This window comes from Triticum aestivum, chromosome 3D (genome assembly GCF_018294505.1).
Source record: "Triticum aestivum cultivar Chinese Spring chromosome 3D, IWGSC CS RefSeq v2.1, whole genome shotgun sequence".
Classification (NCBI taxonomy): domain Eukaryota; kingdom Viridiplantae; phylum Streptophyta; class Magnoliopsida; order Poales; family Poaceae; genus Triticum; species Triticum aestivum.
This window is the reverse complement of record NC_057802.1, coordinates 428,096,945-428,118,298: the sequence shown is the minus strand read 5'-3', so window position 1 is coordinate 428,118,298 and position 21,354 is coordinate 428,096,945.

The following is a 21,354-nucleotide window of genomic DNA, read 5'->3' as shown; positions in this document are numbered from 1 at the left end:
TGTTTTAGATCTGATCTTGCAAGTTATAGTCACGTACTATGTGTTATGATCCGGCAACCCCGGAGTGACAATAGTCGGGACACTTCCGGTGATGACCGTAGTTTGAGGAGTTCATGTATTCACCGTGTGTTAATGCTTTGTTTCGGTTCTCTATTAAAAGGAGGCCTTAATATCCCTTAGTTTCCAATTGGACCCCGCTGCCATGGGAGGGTAGGACAAAATATGTCATGCAATTTCTTTCCATAAGCACGTATGACTAGTTACGGAATACATGCCTACATTATATTTATGAACTGGAGCTAGTGCCGTATCGCCCTAGGTTACGACTGTTACATGATGAATATCATCCAACAAATTGCCGATCCAATGCCTACGATTTTCCTACATATTGTTCTTGCTAAGTTACTACTGCTATTGTTACTATTGCACTTGCTACAAAATCACTGCTATCACTGTTACCGTTACTATTGCTATTGCTACTACTGTCAAAACTATCATACTACTTTGCTATTGATCACTTTGCTGCAGATAATTAATCTCTAGGTGTGGTTGAATTGACAACTCAGCTGCTAATACTCACAAATATTCTTTGGCTCCCCTTGTGTCGAATCTATAAATTTGAGTTGAATACTCTACCCTCGAAAACTGTTGCGATCCCCTATACTTGTGGGTTATCAAGACCTTTTTCTGGTGCCGTTGCCGGGGAGCATAGCTATATTTGTAGTCACTTGGGATTATTATCAAATTATCGCTATGAAGAATCTGAAGGATGCTAAGACTAAGATTTTTCCCTCTAAGACGAGGGGAGGTAAGGAACTGCCATCCAGCTTCGCTTTAGATTCATCTTCTGTTATAAGTAAACTTACAACACCACCACATGCTATTAATTCCGATATTGATGATTCTACTTCTACTATGAATGCTCCTCATGATGATGCTAGTACCTTGCTTGATGATAATGTGCCACTGGGTGAATTTCTTGATGAACAACTTGCTAGAACTAAAGCTTTTGAGAATGCTGAAACTGATGAAATTGTTGAAACTGATGAAGAGCTTGAAACTGAAAATCTTGAAACACCTATTAGAACTAGCCCTCCTAGATATGAATTGCCAAAGGTACCGGAAGGTTATGTTATGAACGAGGAGACAACTAGAGATATTCTTGCTTGTTAGGATAGAGATGATCTAGAAAAATTATTATGCAAGTATAAAGAAAGGACTTTGAATGCTAAAATAAAATGTGATTCTCAGTTTGCTACTTCACCTATCTTTATTGATGATAAGGATTTTGAATTCTCTGTCGACCCAGAGTTGTTTACTTTGGTTGAATCTAATCCTTTCCATGGTTATGAAACTGAAACTGTCGTGGCACATCTTACTAAGTTGAATGACACATCCACCCTTTTTTGCTCATGATGAGAAAATTCACTATTATTATATTCTCAAATTATTTCCGTTCTCATTAAAGGGTGATGCTAATACTCTTGCTCCTGGTTGTGTGCGTAGTCCCTAGGACATGATTTATTACTTCTCTGAAAAATATTTCCCTGCTCATAAGAAACAAGCCGCCTTACAGGAAATATTTAACTTTGTACAAATTGAAGAAGAGAGTCTCCCACAAGCTTGGGGGAGCCTTCTCCAATTGCTTAATGCTTTGCCTGATCATCCTCTTAAGAAAAATGAAATACTTGATATCTTCTATAATGGGCTAACCGATGCTTCTAGGGATTTCCTAGATAGTTGTGCTGGTTGTGTTTTCAGGGAACAAACTATTGGGCAAGCTGAAGAATTACTGAATAACATATTGAAAAATTATGATGATTGGACTCTTCCTGAACCACCGCCTAAACCTACTCCGAAGAAGAGGGGTATCTTATATCTCAGTCCTGAAGATATGCAAGAGGCAAAGAAATCTATGAGAGAAAAAGGTATTAAAGCTGAGGATGTTAAAAATTTACCTCCTATTGAAGAAATACATGGGCTTGATACACCACCACCACCTAAGGTGGTAGAGGTAAATTCTCTAATGAAATTCGATGATATTGATAATCCTCACAATATGCACCCTAGCCAATGCCTTTATGACTTTGAAAATTACATTAGAAAGCAAGATCACTTCAACGCAAATCTTATGAAAGAATTGAAATAAAATTCTAATATGATTGCTTGCTTGAGTGACTTGTTATTTAGAATCTCCAATGATGTTAGAGGTGTAGCAAAACATGCCTCCATGGTTCAAACTCAACTAGAACAGGTTGCTAAATCTCAAAGAGAATTGCTTGATGAAATGAACAACAACATACATGACTTTGCTGTTAGAGTAGCAACCAGAGGAGGTAAAATGACTCAGGAACCACTTTATCCTGAGGGATACCCAAAAAGAATTGAGCAGGATTCACAAAGGAATAATAGCAATGCACCTAGTCTGTCTAAAAAGAAGAAGAAAAAAGAAATATGATAGGACTTTGCATGCCTCTAGTGAACCTGAAATAGAGAAACCTCTTGATAATGATAATGATGTTTCTATTTTTGATGCTGAAACCCAATCTGGTAATGAACATTCACCTAGTGATAATGAAAAAGATAATGATAATGTTCATGAAGATACTCAATCAGACAATAATAAAGAACCAGATAATGATGTTAAAATAGAACCAGTTGTTGATCTTGATAACCCACAATCTAAAAATAAAAGATATGATAAAAGAGACTTTGTTGCTAGGAAACACGGTAAGGAAAGAGAACCGTGGGTTCAAAAACCTATGCCCTTTCCACCTAAGTCAACTAAAAAGAAAGATGATAACGAATTTGAACGCTTTGTCGAAATGCTGAGGCCGTTCTTTTTGCGTACTCGTTTGACCGATATCTTGAAAATGCCTCCTTATGCAAAGTACATGAAAGACATCATCACCAATAATAGAAAAATACCGGAAGCTGAAATCTCCACCATGCTTGCTAATTATACTTTTAAAGATGGAGTACCTAAAAAACTTGGAGATCCGGGAATACCAACTATACCTTGCTCCATCAAAAGAAATTATGTGAAAACTGCTTTATGTGATTTGGGAGCTGGTGTTAGTGTTATGCCTTTCTCTTTATATAAAAGACTTGATTTGAATAAACTCACACCTACTAAAATATCTTTGCAAATGGCTGACAAACAACTGCAATACCTATCGGTATTTGTGAGGATGTGCCCGTTGTTGTTGCTAATGTTACTATTTTGACTGACTTTGTTATACTTGAGATGCCCGAGGACGACAACATGTCAATTATCCTGCGTAGACCCTTCTTGAATACTATAGGGGCTGTTATTGATTGCAATAAAAGCAAGGTCACTTTTCATATCAATGGTAATGAGCATACGGTGCACTTTCCGAAGAAACAATTCCAAGTGAATGGTATTAATGTTATTGAAAAATCTCCGACAATCACTATTGGAAGTTTTCAACTACCTCTACCTAATGTTAAAAAGAAATATGAAATGCTTATTGTTGGGGACATTCATATCCCCGTTGAGGTAACTTATTGATTTACGAACATTCTTCGGTTTCATGCTAATCGAAAGTGGTTGTTAATAAGACTTGATCAACCTTATTAATGGATCATTTTTGAGAGGTATGAAGTTGATGAATTTAGTGAGCACTACCATCTGTCCCTACCTTTTGTTTTATGTTTTTATTAGTTAAATAAAATAAAATGCCATGTTTTGCCTGTTTTCTGAATTTCCCATGCAATAAAAAATGACCCAAAAATAAAAGTTCTCAAAATCCTCTGAAAATTTAATACGATTTTTTTCCTGAATATTTAAGAATTTTTGGTGCAAATAACATCAGAGGGAGGTGCACCAGGTGGGCACAACCCACCTGGGCGCGCCAGGACCCCCAGGCGCGCCCTGGTGGGTTGTGGGCCCCACGTGGCCCCCTCACTTATCTCTTCATCCCACATCCCACCTACCTCCATAAAAAAATCACCATTGCTCTCTCTCTCTCTCTCTCTCTCTCTCGTGTTCTTGCTCTCAAACCCGCGGGTTTCGATCTCTTTGCTCGAAGCTCCATTTCCGAAACTGTTTTGGGGGATTGTTGCTTGGTATGTGACTCCTCCGTTTCGCCAATTAGTTTTTGCTTTAGTGGTTTATATTTTGAATAAATAGCTACTCTTGGTGCTGCTGCAGATGAGCTTGCATGTTGAATTCTTAGAGTTCTAAGTAGGTTGATGCTTGCTATGGCCTCTATGTATCCCTATGAGTAGTTGCTATCAACCTTGTGAAGTTTTGTTGAGAAAAAAATTTGTGGACTAAAATTTTCAGAATTTTGTTCATAGGAAAAAGATGAGTATCTTTAGGAACTTTGATTCCAAGAAGAACTCCAAGGGAGTTATCGGGGAGTCATCTGACAGTGATCTCCACACCCGGAGAAAGGCGGAGGTACGGCCGTGCGAATGGCCGCATAACCCGTTCATGGAAGGGGCTAGAATCCTTCAAGAGTTTACACAATATGCTGCTAATGTCGGCCTCACCGACTTCATCGCAGCTGAATGTGAACACTATCATCTCCTCACAAATTCCTTTTTGCAAAGTTTTCGTTTCCTTCCTAGGAACAACCCCTATGAGGTGCAGTTTAATTTATATGCTGAAACCCGTCAGATAGCACTTACTGACTTTTGTGACATTTGCATGATCCCTTGTGACGGGAATTTAGTTGAGCCTAGGCCCGCGGAGTTTGATGGTTTTTACCGCACTATGACTATGGGGGATGAGAGAGGGGTGTCGAGTGTCACTGCCACTAGCATACACTTTCCTGTTGTGCATTATTTTGCTTTATTCATTGTGAAGTGTTTGCTTGCTAGAGAGAAAGTAGGTGCACTCAGTGCTCCAGACTTTGCTGTTTTACATCGCGAACTTCACGGCGACAACACTTATAGCTTGGGAGCTATTGTGGCACGTCGCCTCCACATTAATGGATCCAAGGGAAAAATACATGGTGGGATTTACTCTACTCGTTTGGCGAATCACTTTAACGTTCACATACGCCAGCATGATTATCCTTTACCTAAGTTTATTTAGATCGTCAGGCTATGGAACACCACTAGTTTATTGCGGGAGATTACCCTAACATTCCTATTCCTTATAACCTGGTTTTTAGTGTGAACACTCGTGATATTATCCCATTACCCGCACCTGCTTTGTTTGATCCTATTTCCAGGGGCGGATACAGGATTTTGCCTAAGGACATCGTCGCCTACCGGAACAACCTAGCTGCAGCATAGGAGGGGCCTCAGGAGTGAGACCATCAGGTACCCGCTCCCCAGCACTTCAACATAGGACCCCATAGCTTCTTCGAGTGGTGATTACCAATTAGGCCAAAAACCTAAGCTTGGGGGAGTACGTGTTCGCACCGACATTACATTCATGTTCACACATTTCATTCCAGTTGTCGGTGTCCACACCTTTTCATTCTATTATCCATGTTAAATATATTTTCTCGCTTTCTTCTTGTGTGTTTGAAAAACTTTGAGAAAATACAAAAATATTTCCTGCTTCTTTTTGATTTTCCTTCCTAGTTTAATTTCCTGTAGTACTAAAAAGAAAACCCAAAAAGATTTCCTTGTTCTTCTTTTCCTTGTTGGGAGCTTTCTTTTTCTAATTTTTGTTTTTCTCTCCTTAAGTTGCCTTTTCTTTCAGAGAACCAAAAACTCCAAAAATATTTCAGTGTGTTTCTCTGAATTTCTTTTCTTTTTATTGAGTCATACCGAGGAGAAGACCACGATGAAAATGTTGAGCGGCTCTCATATGCATTATTGTTGATATAACAAAGAGTCCATTTTACCTTGTCTTCCCCTGTTGAATAAATTGTTTGCAGATTCCAGCTTAGTCCATGGCACTCTTGCACTATTATTATTTTCATATCGTTCAGTCGTGCAAGGGAAAGGCAATAATGATGATATTTAACGAACTGGCCGTGGCAGAGAGAAACGGGTATGAACTCGACTTGTTATGCTTCTGTAAATATGTTTAACCTAGTATCCATGATTCAGCCTATTATGATCAAACATGTTTGCAATGACAATTAGAGATTATAGTTTCTCATGCCATGCATAAGTAGTTAGGAGTGGATAATGATTTATCTTCGATGTCAACATTGCGTTAAAATGATTGTGACGTAGTATGATGATATGGTATCCTCCTCTGAATGTTCGAGTGGCCTGACTTGGCATATGTTCATGCATATAGTTGAATCAAAACCAACATAGCCTCTATGATATTTATGTTCATGGTGTTCATATCCTACTCATGCTAGTATCCAATGTTACTTATGCATAATGCATGTTCATGACCGTTGTTGCTCTCTAGCTGGCCGCTTCTCAACCTATTTGCTAGCCTTCGCCTGTACTAAGAGGGAATTATGCTTGTGCATCAAAAACCTTGAACCCAAGTTATTCCAGATGAGTCCACCATATCTACCTATATGCGGTATTACCCTGCCGTCCTAAGTAAATTTGCATGTGTCACCTCTAAAAACTTGAAATAAATATCCTTTTTGTGTGCCTGGATTGTTCATAGAATGACAGGAGGTAGTCGGTATCTTCCATGCTAAGCGGATTAATCTCAAGATGAGTGTTTATTCACTCGTCATTGCACGAAAGGGGCGGTAATAGGGATTCCCAGTCCCAAATTGCAAACAGAAAAGAGCTTACAAATAATTAAACAAAAACTCCTACGGAGTCATAACCTTTACTTTTATCGCTTGGGAACCGCCGGTAATGTGTTTAGCATGGAAGATATTGATAACTGATGGTCGCGAAGTAAACAAGAAGGGTGCACCTCTAAAAATTTCATTTACCTATGTTTTTTTAAAAACTTGAGCGCTGGCACCTCTACAAATCACTGCTTCCCTCTGCGAAGGGACTATCTATTTACTTTTATGTTGTGTCATCACCTTCGAAAATAAGTGCCAGAACCTGACAGTACTGTTGTCATGCTCATGCATTGTGTGTAACTAATTGTGGGTGCATCAAGACTGGATCTTTTCTACCATGAATTACAATGTTTAGTCGCTGCTTGAACTTTGGAGGTGCTCTGCATTTATGTTAGGGCTAGCAAGATACCACTATTGTCATATTATATCATGGTTGTTTTGACAACGTGTTGTTGTTTAAGATATCTTATTATTGCTCGCTAGCTGATTATGTCATTGGTATGAGTTAATATAATTTTTAAGAGTTATTGTTGACATGGTTAGTTATAATCTTGGCTGAAAACCTGGGTGCTATTTAAGCTTATTTATGCAAACCAGAGCAAAAGAGTTTGTAAAAGTTTTTCTTTTTCACTTTTAGTTTATCAACTAAATTGCTCGAGGACAAGCAAAGGTTTAAGCTTGGGGAGTTGATACATCTCCGTCGTATCTACTTTTCCTAATGCTTTTCCACTTGTTTTGGACTCTAATTTGCATGATTTGAATGAAACTAACCCGGACTGACGTTGTTTTCAGCCGAACTACCATGGTGTTGTTTTTGTGCATAAATAAAAGTTCTCGGATTGGAACGAAACTTTGCGAGGAATTTTTATACAAATAAAGATAACTTCTGGAGCCAAGAACCACCGGAGGGGGCACCTGGGTGGGAACAACCCACCTGGGCGCGCTGCCCCCTCCAGGCGCGCCCAGGTGGGTTGTCCCCACCTGGTGGCCCCGCAGACCCTGAAATCGACGCTATAAAATCATATTTTTCCAGAAAAAAAATCAGGGAGAAAGAATTATCGCGTTTCACAAGACAGAGCCATCGCCGTCTCCTATTCTTCATCGAGAGGCCAGATCTAGAGTCCATTTGGGGCTCTGGAGAGGGGGATCTTTGATCTTCGTCATCACCAACCCTTCTCCATCGCCAATTCCATGATGCTCCCCACCAGGAGTGAGTAATTCCTTCATAGGCTCGCTGGTCGGTGAGGAGTTGGATGAGATTTGTCACGCCCAATATGCGATCCTATCCGAGAGGAACTCGAAGGTCCCACCAAGGATAGATCCGCATATTGAAGACGCTTTTGCAAGGTGGATGTCATTACATCGTACCATTACATAAGTGATGGGGATACATACAAAGGCATAAAAAGGCCACAAGAATACGTCGAATCGTACATGAGAACAAGATCCGACTACGGATGAAACACAAACAGAAACTCAAACTACATCCACCCTGCTAGCCCAGGCTGCCGACCAGGAACCTATCCCTGATCGAAGAAGAAGAAATAGAAGAAGAACTCCAAAACAAGGAAACATCGCTCTCACATCATGATCATCGCATTACCTGTACCTGCAACTGTTGTTGTAGTAAACTGTGAGCCACGAGGACTCAGCAATCCCATTACCATGGGTATCAAGACTAGCAAAGCTTGATGGGTATGGAAAGGATAAGTGGTGAGGTTGCAGCAACACTATGCATTGTATGGTGGCTAACTTACGACTACAAGAGTAAGATGAGAAATTACGCAAACGGTCGCAAACTAGTAATGATCAATAAGTGATCCTGAACTACTTACCGTTCAAACATAACCCCACCGTGTTCTCTTCTCGACTCACTTGAAAAGAGACAATCACCGTTACACACACGGTTGGTGTATTTTAATTTGGATCTGGTGTCAAGTTCTCTACAACCGGATATTATAAATTCCCATCTGCCACATAACCGCGTGCATGGCTCTCGAAAGTTTAAACCCTACAGGGGTGTCCCAACTTAGCCCACGACAAGCTCTCACGATCAATGGAGTAAAATCCTCCTCCCGGAACAACCCGATCAAACTCGGAATCCCAGTTCACAAGACATTTCGACAATGGTAAAACAAGTCCAGCAAGACCTCCCGGCGTGCCGACACCCTGATAGTAGCTGCGCATATCTCGTCTCAGGCCACGACCGGATGAACACTACGTACGGTAACCGAAAACCCCGGGTGAAGGGGTGGCACCGCAAGTGGCTCTGTTTTGGACCAACACTCATGAGGAGCACTGGCCCGGGGGGTTGATTAAGAGACCTCGGGGGCCGACAGGTCCCTATGCAAGTTTTAGTTGTTATTAGGCAAATGGAAAACCAATGTTGGGCCTTGCTGGAAGAGTTTTATTCAAAGCGAACTGTCAAGGGGGGCCCATAAACCCCAACCATGTTAGGAACGCAAAAATCAAGGAACATAACACCTGTATGACGGAAACTAGGGCGGCAAGAGTGGAACAAAACACCAGGCAAAAGGCCGAGCCTTCCACCCTTTACCAAGTATATAGATGAATTAATTAAATAAGAGATATTGTGATATCCCAAGATATCCATGTCCCAACATGAAACAACCTGCACTGCACCTGCAACTAGCAACACTATAAGAGGGGCTGAGCAAAGCGGTAACATAGCCAAACAACAGTTTGCTAGGATGGTGAAAAGGTTAGAGGCGCGCTATCATGGCAATTTGGGAGGCTTGATAAACAAGTGGTAGGTAGCGCGACATAGTGATAGCATCGAGACAACTAGCATAGCAAAGATAGCCTCAAGTGAACATGGCAAGATGATATAATAGACTTAGTGAAAACTGGGCATGCTGACAGTTATATTTTTAAGCATCTTGAATGCACCAAAAGAACAAGCTACATCAGGTTATAATTGCAAACAAGGGCATGGATGGATAGAGCATAGCATGATCCTCAAAACATGATTTGAAGGTAGCATCAAGCAAACATAGCATCATAATATAACAGATTCAGACTTGACAGAAATTACTCTCTGAAATCAGTAAACAGCGATTAGGTCACTTTGCAAGCTTGTTCCAAACAACACAGGGCATATCATGATAAATGAATTACACCATTGCAAAGATGACATGATTGTTCTCCTAAAACATGTAGACATGATGCTCAAAAGAAAATCACACAAAAAGATATGAAAATGACAAAAGAGCAAGTTATATCAGTTTCCAGCAGCTAACAGCAACATGCACTTTTGCAACAAGGTTTAACATGCCAAGCTGCATCCTAACATGAATTACAACCACACCATCGTGTACAGCACAGAGAGTTCAACATTTTGACATATCACACACTCCGAAGGATAAACATGCACAAAGTTATCAACCTCACAAGAATGCAATATGATGTTGGAATCCCGGGCTAGAGGTAGGTGGATGGGTCTAGGGTTGCCCAAAAATGGAGAGGGGGAGGTGTTTAAATAGGCAGGGGTTAGGGTTAGGTGGTTTTGGGGCGGATTTGGACCCTCCGATGATGATCGGACGGCTCCGGGCAGAGGAGGGGTTAGCCGGGCCTAGGTGGGGTTAGTGGCCTGGCTGTGTAGGAGGGCTTGGGCTGAGAAGAGAGAAGTGCAGCCCGGCATAGGTTTCCGGATACCAAAAACGTCCGACGAATAGACCGGCTATAGTGCCGCTATAGTTATCCGTTGGGGCATCAAACGGACTCCGAATGCGATGAAATTTGGCAGGAGGTATACCGACACTATAATAAGACCGCACACCAACTCTCAACCCATCCCGAGAACATTTTTATGCCACTTATAAAATAATATTTCGGAGGTGCCGCGGGCGCGTGCGAGTGTGTCTGGGCTCAAAACGGACAACTAAGAGAACTGGGAGACCCGGATGGATGCAAGTTTTGAAAACATGTAGATGAAATGCACATGATGACATGGCAAAGTGCAACACACAAGCGAATGACATGTCAACGACGGCGAATAACTGGAAGACATCTGGCACATCGGTCTCGGGGCGTTACGACTCTCCTCCACTAGCAGAAGATCTCGTCCCGAGATCTTAGGAACGAAGTGGAAGAGAAAGAGGATAAGGTGGAATAAGAACGCAAGAGAGAAGATGAGCAAAGTCGCGAGTACTCGGGTAGAAAAGAGGAACGACGATTATGACGAGAATCAAAGGCTCAAGGAATAAGATAGACTCTGAGACATGCAGATGAAATGCACATGATGACATGGCAAAGTGCAACACGCAAGTGAATGACATGTCAACGACGACGAATAACTGGAAGACATCTGGCGCATCAGTCTCGGGGTGTTACAAGATTCATCATGTAATTGAGTTAGTTTTGTTAGGGCTTGATCCCTAGTATCCACTATGTTCTGAGATTGATGTTGCTATGACTTTGCCATGCTTAATGCTTGTCACTTTCGGCCCGGGTGCCATGATTTCAGATCTGAACCGTTTATGTTATCACCATTATATCTATGTTTTAGATCCGATCTTGAAAGTTATAGTCACCTACTACGTGTTATGATCCGGCAACCCAGAGTGACAATAGTCGAGACACTTCCCGGTGATGACCATAGTTTGAGGAGTTCATGTATTCACCGTGTGTTAATGCTTTGTTCCGGTTCTCTATTAAAAGGAGGCCTTAATATCCCTTAGTTTCCAATTGGACCCCGCTGCCACGAGAGGGTAGGACAAAAGATGTCGTGCAAGTTCTTTCCATAAGCACGTATGACTAGTTACAGAATACATGCCTACGTTATATTTATGAACTGAAGTTAGTGCCATATCACCCTAGGTTATGACTGTTACATGATGAATATCGTCCAACAAATTGCCGATCTAATGCCTACGATTTTCCTATATATTATTCTTGCTAAGTTACTACTGCTATTGTTACTATTACACTTGCTACAAAATCACTCGTTACTATTGCTGTTGCTACTACTGTCAAAACTATCATACTACTTTGCTACTGATCACTTTGTTGCAGATAATTAATCTCCAGGTGTGGTTGAATTGACAACTCAACTGCTAATACTTACAAATATTCTTTGGCTCCCCTTGCGTCGAATCTATAAATTTGGGTTGAATACTCTACCCTCGAAAACTGTTGCGATCCCCTATAGTTGTGGGTTATCAATGGCCCACTTAGCCACTCGGCGAGTGGCATCTCTGTTGTTCATGATCTTAGACAGAGGAGCATCGCTTACCACAGTGATCGAGTCTTCTTGAAAGTAATGCGCCACCTTTTTTGCAGTTAGGTACATTCCATATACTAGCTTCTGATAATGCGGGTACCTTTGCTTGGAAGGGGTCAGGACCTCAGATATGTAGTAGATTGGACGCTAGAGCTTGAAGGTTTTTCCTCGTTCTTCCCATTCCACGGTGAGGACCGTGCTAATAACTCGGCCTGTGGCCATGATGTATAGGAGCAAAGGCTCTTTGCTTCCCGGAGCAGCTAGCACTAGCTGGGTAGAAAGCAGGGCTTTAAGTTCCTGGAACGCGGCCTGCGCTTCGTGAGTCCACTCGAATCTGTAAGTCTTCTTCATCAATCGGTAAAGCGGCATGGCTTTCTCATCGAGTCTTGAGATGAATACTCAGGGCTGCCAGGCAGCCTGTGAGGCGTTGTACGTCATGGAGACGCTCCGGTTGATTCATTCGGATGATAGCCCCGATCTTCTCAGGGTTGGCGTCGATCCCATGTTCGAAAACGAGGAAACCGAGTAATTTACCTTTCCTGGACTTGACCACGGTGTCATCCATGTAAGTTTCCATGTTCCGACTGATCTGTTTCCGCAGGCATTTCTGAATCATACGCTGAAACATGGCTCTAGCGTTTTTCAATCTGAATGGCATAGTGATATAGCAAAAACACCCTAATGGGTTGACGAACGTTGTTTTTATTTCATCAGTACCATACATTCGGATCTGGTGGTACCCGGAGTACGCATCCAGGAATGACAACCGCTCACACCCGACAGTAGAATCTACTGTCTGATCTATGCGAGGGTGAGGGAAATGATCCTTCAGGCAGACCCGATTGATGTGCCTAAAATCTACACACATCTGGAGAGTATTCTTCTTCTTTGGCACTAAGACGGTGTTGGCGAGCCACTCAGAGTGGTACATCTCTCGGATGAACTCGGCGGCTAAGAGCCGCACTATCTCCTCGCCAATCGCCTTGCGCTTCTCGACTGAAGATCATCGAAGGTGCTCCTTTATAGGCTTCACCGTCGAGTCAACATGGATTCTGTGCTCGGCCAGCTCCCTGGGAACATCCAGCATGTCAGAACGCTTCCATGCGAAGATGTCCCAGTTCTCACTATGGAACTAGACGAGCGCGGCTTCCTATTTGCTGCAGGGTAGTGGAGATGTTGGTCGAGGAAGCATTCGGGTCTTGAGGATGGATGTGCACTGGCTTCGTCTCCCCTGCCGTCTGGAAAGCGGATTCCACAGTCAGCTTCTTGGACTTCAACAATTCGCTTGAGTCCACCACCTTCTTGTACTCGTCCAACTCGACCATCACCATCTGTTCATCAGCAATCTGAGAGCCCTTCTTGAGACATTCCTCGGCTAACTTCCTATTGCCCGTGATAGTGATCACGCCTTTCGGCCCTGGCATCTTAAGTTTAAGATACACGTAACATGGACGAGCCATAAAACGTGTGTAGGCAGGCCTATCCAGGATGGCATGATAAGCGCTTCGGAAGTCCACCACCTAGAAAGGCAACCGTTCTTTTTGGAAGTTCTTCTCCTCGCCGAATACGATGTCGAGAGCAATCTGACCGAGTGATTTGGCATTTTCCCCAGGGATTACTCCATGGAACTGCATGTTACTCTTGCTTAGTCGAGTCATCGGGATACCCATCGCCTCCAATGTGTCGGCGTAGATGATATTGAGTCCGCTGCCTCTGCCCATCAGTACTCTGCGTAGTTGGACTCCTCGCACGACTGGATCGACTACCAAGGCCTGCCGCCTGGGGTTCGGTATGTGGGCCGGGTGACCCGACTGGTCAAAGGTCACCAGCGTCTTGACCCAGTCGAGATATTTGGTGACAGTCAGAACCGCCATGTTGACCTCTCAGTTGGTGACTTTGAGGTGACTCTCGCTCTCGATGTCAACGAAGATCATCAAGACATTCTCGATGTTGGGGTACCTGGAAGTATCTTTGGCTCCGTCATCGTCATCTTCATCCTTGTCTCCAGAATCTTGCCGCGTCTCTTGCTTCAGGAGTCGACACTCCCGAGTGGTGTGTTTGGGCAAAATCAAGTTTCCCTCCTCATCTTTCTTCGTATGGATCTGACAAGGTTGGTCGAGGATGTCACTCTTCAAGGTGACTTGCTTTTTCCCTTCCAATATTTCTTCTGCTTTTGGGAGCTCTTTTTACCTTGGCCGGCCAGAGGCACGGCCTCGGTGTTCCCTCCAATATCCGCTTTCTGTTTGTGCTTCTTGCCCTTGTTCTCCGACTGATGAGCGTCGCCTGCTCGGCTTTTACCGCTCCTCAATCAGCCCTCTTCGTCAATGTTGGCATACCGGTTGGCTATCTCCATAGCCCGACTGAGAGTCGGGGTCTCCGTTCGGCCAAACTTCATGTTCAGCTCCCGATACCTAACTCTGGCCTTGAAGGCGCAGATTGTCTGGTGCTCGTTGACGTTTCCACCGTATTGTGTAGGGTGGTCCAGCTGAACAAACTCTTGGAGAGTCTCATTCTGCTTTTGCACGCAGTGTTGCAGCTCGGCTAGGCCACCCGGTCTCTTGTAAGTGCCTTCAAAAGTCTTGATGAATACCCTCGCCAGGTCATCCCAACAAAATATGCTGCCTGTCGGGAGCCGAGTAAGCCAAGCTCGAGCGGATCCCTCTAGCATCAGCGGGACATGCTTCATGGCCACATTGTCATTGCCGCCGTCGATCTAGACTGCTATTCGGTAACCTTCTAGCCATATCTCAGGCTTGGACTCGCTAGTGAATTTGCTGATCCCCGTGGCCAACCTGAAGTTGTTGGGAATCTCAGCTGCTCGTATGTAACGGCTAAAGCACTCGGGACCTGACGTACGGAACCACTCGGTGCATCGTGATCTTGGCCTTCTCGCAGGGCCCGGTCTCTGTCGACCACGTTCTGAGCGAGAAAAGATCTCGCGTTGAACAGGGGTTCTCGAGTGTCTCTTGTTGGACGAGAAGGACTCGGCCTGCGGTCGCTGCCGTGTGTCCGCCTGTCATTGTAGGGCTGGCGCCCGTATGCGACATCCCATGGCGGAGGCATCAGGGCACGATCGTAGTCTTCGTTACGCCAGGGTGACGCGACTCGATCGCGCCTCCGATCTTCGTGACGATCTCTGGATGAAGAAGTGGTTCGGCGCCAACCTGAGCCGAGCGGACTATGAGCGGACTGGACGGTCTCCACACGCACGAATGCGCTATGGATCCGATCTCTGGAATGGGACAGCGCTGCATTCTATGACAACGCTATCTTGAGGAGCGCCTGGATCTGACGAATCCCTTCTCTGGCCGAAGAGCCAGAGGGCTGGATGGAATCCGCGATCCGAGTGGCGGCTGCTAGATTTTGAAGTGGAGTATTGGGTACTTGATACTTACGATGTTGGTCACTCGAGTAGAGCCGGCGTTTGTGCCGTCTGGAACTGGGTTGACGAGGCTCGCGCTCATCCAGCTCCCTCTGAAGCCGTTCGAGGCGATCGCGCTCAGCCAGAGTGGCCAGGCGAGTTGACTCTATGGCTAATGCCTCGGGAGTTGTCCTGGTGATGGGAGTGTTCAGGAGCTGGTCATTTTTGCGACGGAGCTCATCCCGCTGCTCCCGAGTGAGAGCCTGAGGTACATACGGCTCGTGGCCCAGAAAGCCGCCGTCGGTGTTAACGTGAGACGTACCCGCGCGGCCGTCTTTGGGCTCCGTGTAACCCGGGGGTACACGGTGCTCAAAGTCATCTGCCATGAGTATCTCGGCAGTTGACTTGATGCTTTTGGATTCAGACTCCTCTGAGGAATCACCGAGTGATCTGTTAGAGAGGTCGAGGGCGGGCTCGTCAAACTCGAGAGCCGCCACTTGCTCTGCCGCTGCCTGGGTGGCAACAGCGTGCTTGATCCAGCGCTATAGCTAACGGTGTCCTGGACGAGGGGGTACTCACCACATCGTCTCCCGACCAGGTGGATCGGACCGAGGACCCCCATGGCGGTTCACTCATGGGCCACTTCGGGCAGCCATGCCGCATACAAGGAGTATTCCACAAGACTTTGATCAAGACAAGGACTCCTCTCCACCAACGTATTCGGCTAGGACTCTTGTTATCCTAGGCCTCTGGTGCATTACATAAGCAAAGGCCAGGCTAGTCGATAGATCATTATGACATTAATCATCACACCCCCAGGGTTTAGACCACAACATATGATCTCGGGGTAGATCAGCTCTTGTAATCTCTATATTCATCAAGATCAATCAAGCAGGATATAGGGTATTACCTCCATTAAGAGGGTCTGAACCTGGGTAAACATCGTGTCCCCTGTCTCCCGTTACCCATCGATCCATGACACACACTCGGGACCCCCTACCCGAGATCTGCTGGTTTTGACACCGATAATGGTGCTTTCATTGAGAGTTCCGCTGTGTGGTCGGCAAAAGGATCAATGGCTCGCGTGCAGATCACTTACGACGTCGGCGTCCTCGTCGCCGCCTTGACTGGTCACCTTGGCTTGACCGAGGACTATGCCCTACCTCCAATTATCATGTTTGGACGAGGACCTTCATCAACATCAACTTTGATCTCTATCAAGATCATGGAGGAATCATCCATGGAGCTCGGGGGCTCAACGTCAACATTGCCCTCAGGCGACCGTGCTGTTTTTTCAAACAGAGAACTTGTATCCGCTACCACCACCTCCTTGAGCATCGCTTTGACGATTCCTTTGGTGGAGTTGTGCGGAATTGAGTCTACAATAACAGTGTAAAATTTTGTCGCGTTCCGATGGAGCAATCTCCGCCGGTCTTCGATATACCGGAGCCCCGTCGAATCTGGACGGGAATCTGGACGAGTTTGGAGCATGGTGTCCAGTATCTAGCTCAGACGTCCATTGGAAGATCCAACCGTTGATCGGCTGAGGAATTCCTATATCTACCACCCCTCAAAATTTCAGCTCGATCCGACCGTCCAAACTCCGGAAACCTTCCGATTAGTGCATCACTTTTTAGATTTGTTTTCTGCGCGAGAACGAATCTGACCCGAGTTCATCTTTTTTTGAACGGGATTTCGGCCATCCTTTTTGAAGGAAGTTTTGTATGGGGTATTGTATTTTGTTCCCAAACATATCCTACTAATTTTAAAGTCTTTTTCAATATGATCTTCACCATCGCGCCGATGTCGAACCAGCCCGACAACGTTACTCCACGGCTGCCGACCTGCACTAGACACGTCGTCGCTTTGTTGAGCCGAGCTCAATTTCTTCGGATCATCGTCTCGGCAAGCCGAACAAGAATTCGACATTGCGAAGGATAAATCATAACCAACATCGCCGCCCCACGGATTACATGGAGCGGGCACACCGGCATCGCCACACGGTCACTTCATCAGGCCGGCATTGACCACGTCACGAGTTACGACCTGCATCGGCATGACCGCACCGTTGCTTCTTCGAGCCGATGTCCATCACGCCGAACTACTTCAACACCTCGGCTGACATGGCAGCTGCAACGTCTCCTTACCGACCTGCTCCTCTCTGGACCGGAGGCTTCGCCATCCCTTCATCAACCTACTCCGGAGACTTCGGCATCGTCCGTCGACCAACTTCGTCACGTTATCTGGAGCGGGAGCTTTTCCTTGGCGATCCAACCTTTATCAGCATCACCATGCCATCGCTTCACCGCCCATCACGCAATGGGTGTGCGGATCGAGTCCCAATTTTGGGAGTCACTTTTCTTCGGACTGCTACAACAAATAAACCAGGTGCTATTAATCCTAGCGATGTTTGCTTGTTTGGGTTTATTTTTCCCAAGGAATTATTACTTTGTTTTGTTCCATCATCTGTACACAGGTCCATCAAATGGTGGCCGCATTAACGATGATCGCATGGTGGTTCGGTCAGTTTCCGTACATAGTTCGGCGAATGCTGCATCCGGAACTCAGACCGACCTGTGAATTCAGGCTTTGCCACGCCTTTACCGCATCACGCCGACGCCCTGCATTGACATTGACTTCGGCGCCAGGCCACATATCTTTAAATAAATTATTTTGCGTAAATTAATTACGCGAGGATTTTTATATATTTATATTATTATTGTTGGCCTGCACTCTTTTACATGTGCAGGTAATGGACTTCGACTGCGTCATGTGGTCTCTTCGGCAAGCCGATGTCGTCGTCCCAATCGGCGTACATTGGCTCGCATGATCACCTTGTTGGTCGAGTTGCCATACCGACATGTTCGGTTGCCTCGGGGACTTCGGCATCACCGAGAGAGCTCTACCTCATCGAGTGTTCGACGCACATGCCATATTTCTTTTATTACTCACTTTGCATAAATTATTTATTATGCAACAATTTTTCTAATTTCTTATTATTATTATCTTTGGTTTGCACTATTTTTTGTGTACAGGAAAATGATTCGGGTCGGACAGTGGTGTCAGCTCGGCGTCTTGACATACCACGTCACCTCGGCTGGACGGGGGGCTTCGTCAACACTTCATTAACCCACGCCGGGGACTTCGGCGTCACTCTGCCGGCCTGCATTGGCCGTGCTATGTCACCACTTTGGAGTGCCGAGCTCTTCGCTCCACCACCTCGGGACCGGCTTGGGGGATGGAACCTTGTCCCGCATCAAGCTCGGACCGCGTCATCAATACCGAACACATTAACCAGCTAAGTCGCTTTCATGCTCAAAGTTTCAAAATTTTAACTTGTATTCAGTTTGACCATGCTCACATACGTTGTTCGTTAAAAAAAACTCCCCTTACCCATGTTAACTGGGGGCTCTTAAAATTTACATTAGCTGTTCTGTAATAATGTGTTTTCTTCTTGGTCGTTGCAAAGTCTTTTTTCTACCGCTCCTTTTTCGACTCGAGTGTATGGTCAATAGCCGGATAGCCTAGATTCTCTCTAAAGCCGCTCGAGTTTAGTTCGCTAAACTGGCCTCGGAGAAGCACTCCGCCTTCGGGATAAGGAGCTTGAAGCCGTAGGCTGGCCCGCTTGAAGTCTTGAGATTGGATGTGTCATGTTAAAGCACGACAGAAGCACATTTTTTTTAAAAAGACCAACTTCCGGATTGGCACCAAAATCTCGGTTTAGTCCGGACGTCAAGCTTTTACATAAGTTTTTGGCTTTTCGAGCCTATGGCACTTTTAAACTATTTGTGTGTTTCCAGCATAAGTCTCGTAGTGCAACGCCGGACACCTTTAGAGATTCTGCAAAAACATTCTCGGATATTGCTACATCTGCATCGGTTTTGAATTGTGTCTTTGGTTAATAGTTGGGTTGCCCGGCTCCTATGCTTGCCTCCTACGTTCTGCTTTGTTTGGCTAGGTGTGCAAAGGGAGAACCACTGCGATTGTGCTTCTAGCTCGCATGGTTAAGCACCTCAGTGGAGAAAGCTGAAAACTGACTGCCACAATAAGCATAAATTGGTCAGCGATCCAATGACTGTGTTAAATGACGAGCCGTTCATAACATTGGCCGAAGTGTTTACGGCTTGACCTCGGCTGTCGCCGACACTAACCAGGGGCTAGTAGCTGGCCTCCCAACTTTAAGCTCCTATGACTAAGTGAAAGTTATAAAGTCCGCATATCTGATTGCCTCGTTTCCACTAACACAACCGCCTCAGGGCACCGACACGTTAGCTAAGGGTTGTCTTGTTATTGCGGAAACACCCTGCGTAGTATCTACAAAGGGGTAGAAGCCGACGATGGGCCACTTTCAACTAATAAACGGTCGCAACGGAGTCAAAATAAACATATCATCGGCATTTGTATTTAATATACGAGGGCTGCCTTCCGTAATCATCGTTATAAAGCCATAAATATGCATCAATTTGACTTAAGATTTTGGCCAAGCTGGGTTACCTGGCTCCTGTGCTTACCCCTACGTTCCCGATTGTTCGGCTAGGCGGTAAAGGGAGCACCTCTATGATTGTTACTACCTGGTCATCCGAGTTAGTACCTCAGACTGGGTGAAGCCGAAAGCTAGCGATCTTAAAGGGTATAATTGGTCGGCAACGACGGAAGTGAAAATTTAGGTTCGCTATAGACCACATAGTTCGGGAACTTTCCCCAAACTAAATCCTCAATATTTTCCTCCCACATTGATCGGAGGTGAGGTTTCATGATCATGATCAGCATGACAACCCAAAGAAAGGAACCGATAGCGGGACTATTTTCTTTGGAAGATGTTTTTTACATTTAATAGCAATATAGCATATCTCTCCGCATACCTTTGTTTATAAAACCATATGGATGGATTGTCTTGTTTGTCGTAAAACTTTGCCCTTGTAAAGGCTTTATAAATTAGGACAAACACTCCCCAGCTACTGGCTGAGGAGGTTGAAGCCGATGGTCGGTCAACAAAGTTTTGTACAATGCGGATCCGAGCATTAATGATGTAAAGTACTTGGATACATAGAATCATTACACATAAAAATTGTGAGTAAAATCCATTTACTGCAAACCCATCTTTTAAACCCCTTGGGGCCTACCTTGGCGAGCTTGGATTTCGACCAGCTCTAAGCTCCTTTAAGAGATCTTATTCTCTTTTTGAGAAGTTTGTGTTAAACACAACAAAATTTTTCTGTCAAACGGATATCGATCCTTAATACGGCCACCCGTGCCCACATTAAGGCTCGGGGGCTACTGCGCTTCGCGCTCATTATTTATAAATATTAAAGGGGCACATCGATCCCCTGATCTGGTGTTGCCACCCGACCAGTGGCTCGGGGGCTATTGCATGGCCTATTCAATGCAGAGAATTCAAAGTGCTCAGTGTTCGGCATGACCGAACTATGGGCAAGCGTGTCTTCAGACAATAATAAGTACCGTCTTGGAGTTATTCGGCATCAAGCTAATATATCACGGCAACTTCTCACAGCCCTCTCTCAGGGGCCTGTCCGCCGATCATTATTTCTAATATATCACACTGCGTTTCTATTCCTACGTATGCTGCCGAGCTAGGAGTTGATCCTCATGCCGATTTTGCAAATCGACCTGAGTCTCAGGGGCTACTAGGATCAACAGTTTTATGTTTTACTTCAGGTGCATCTCAGGTTTTAGACCGACACACACCTTGAGGGCTACTAGATATACATATGCTGGCTATATATCTCGGCAGAGAATAAATTGCACCAATAAAAAATATTCACAAAAAATCAGCCCGCGGTCGGGGTGGTGCACCACCTCAGAAGTAGTCCGGCATAAAGCTCGGGTGCCAGTGGCTGGCTCCATAGAGGGCATTTCCGGCATTAAGCTCGGCTGAATTCATTCAATCTTTTAGAAGACCGAGGTAGTTTACAACACCTCGGATGCTGACCATCGTTGGAGCTCGGAAGTGGTCCGACATAAAGCTCGGATTCGAATGGCTCATTCCATAGAGAACTTTTCAGTGTTAAACTCGGATAACCTCCTTCAAACTT